At 33.0% G+C, this 2,004-nt stretch overlaps 1 protein-coding gene across 1 annotated transcript in view; it reads left to right on the top strand.

Annotated features, from left to right (window-relative positions):
* Nucleotides 1–2,004, top strand: part of LOC106468688 — a 35,191-nt gene that overhangs the window by 797 nt on the left and 32,390 nt on the right. The window lies entirely within an intron of this gene.

Consider the following 2,004-nt stretch of genomic DNA (forward strand, 5'->3'; position numbering starts at 1 on the left):
ATAGTACATGGGGCATGCACCAAACTATCAAAGTGTGTGTGTGTGTGTGTGGCAGGGGAAATGTAAGAAGAACTGAGGTCAAAAATATTGCAAATGTAGTGTGGTATGCCACTTTTACCACATCACTCTGATTAGGCATCTGTGGTACGGGGGGGGGGGGGGTCGAGAAGGATAACTTACTGGTTTCTTTGTGCTGTATTCTGAAGACAACAGGATGCATAAGTTTGAGGCCAAGAAAATACAGTTTAGTTTTAGGATTTATTTTCATAAGAGGGTATTAACTTCATTGCTCGATTAAAGAATTTTGGGATCCTGTGCACTGTGGAAAATTGGCCTATTGTCAGAGTATATGACATATAGCTTGTAAATATCAGAACAACTCCACATGTTATTGTCACTATTATTATCATTAAAATACTTCAGTCTCTCTGTGCAGGAAACACATAAGCACTGCTGACTGTGCAAAGGTTTTTGTTCTTACTTAAGTATCTTAATATCAAATACAATAAAAAAATCCTTGTATCCTACCTCATTGAACTCGTAGATAGGCTCGGAAAGTATCATTGTTGTTATAAGACATAAATCATGTTCATGTGTATTGTTAACTTAGGCCAGTTGAGATTGTTGTATACATCTATTTCTGTAATCTCTTTGAGGTATTTTTGCTCCGTGGTCAGGGCCATCTTTGAGCTGTGGATCCTGGGAAAATGCACTGAGTGCATGTTGGTTAATCTGGACCTGTTTAATTTAGGGAATGGATTTCCATGGTAACAGTATAGGTGGTATGTTACAAGAGTTAAGAGAGAGAAACAGATGGTTTTTCAAAAACTGTAGATTTTAAGGAAGCGAGTTTCAAGGAACAGCATTGAAATTTGAAGGACCAAATGGTTCCTTGTTGTCTGTAATGTTATGTTAAATGAATTATTACTGCATACATTACAATTCAAGGAAAAAACTTAAAGGTGATGTTATTTGTAAAGAACAATGTGATCTTAACTTGGGAAGCATTTAATAAATGTTTTGGAATCTTTATAATTCCATCTTCAGTAAACTGATTTGGTGTTTACTGGTGCAAAGCAACTGGGCTATCTAAACCGAAGGTACAAAAATACACAATGGGGATTACACCAAGAATGTGATATTCTCTTTAACAAATGATAGTATACAAAAAACAGGAGAAAGTTAACAGTATGTAATTTAACTTAAACTTAAAATGGATGTAAATCAAATGAAGAACGTGTATTATTTGGTTGAAGGTTTTTTGTTTATAACATGTTTTTTTTAATCAAAATTTCAGTTTCACACTTAGTTGTTGAGAGGATTTTAAAGTTTGAGAGGATAATCAGATGTCCTGTTTCTGTATTATATTAGTAGATAGTGAGCTAGGAAGGTTAGTTACTTACAGTATTGAATGATGTACGCATATGTTTGTAGTTTAAGGTGACACTTAGTTTCACCAATATTAAGGGACTTACAATTTCTGCACATTCACAAATAGATGAGACATGAACAGTGAGCAAGCAGTACATGATATCTGTAGTGGAGAAAAATGTGTTAGTCTGAAATTATGTTTAAAAAATAACTTTCACATTAACTTGAGAGTAGTTGCAGCTATATAAACTTTTCAGTTGATCATAACAATGGGTTTGTTTGGGTACAATAGATATTTTAGGTGGTTTGGCAAAACTATTTATTATTAACCAGTAAGTTTTCTCCAAGCAGTACTTAGGGTAGCCATTCTGAAAAAGAATGCTTCGTATAAAAGAAATTTCATTATGAAGGGCCTGGTATGAAAAGTTAAGGTTTTAGGCTGTGTTCAGTATAATATTGAAAGAGGGTCAAACAGGGTAAAAAGAGTCAGTGAATGTTATTTGAACTAAAAATGTATATGAAATATTGCTTAATGAAAACAAGTGCCATGGCATAAATAGAACTTAAATGTTTATAACAGTTTTAAAAAAACTTTCACAATATATATATATATATATATATATATATATATAT

The sequence above is a fragment of the Limulus polyphemus genome, unplaced genomic scaffold, assembly GCF_000517525.1.
Source record: "Limulus polyphemus unplaced genomic scaffold, Limulus_polyphemus-2.1.2 Scaffold3113, whole genome shotgun sequence".
NCBI lineage: Eukaryota > Metazoa > Arthropoda > Merostomata > Xiphosura > Limulidae > Limulus > Limulus polyphemus.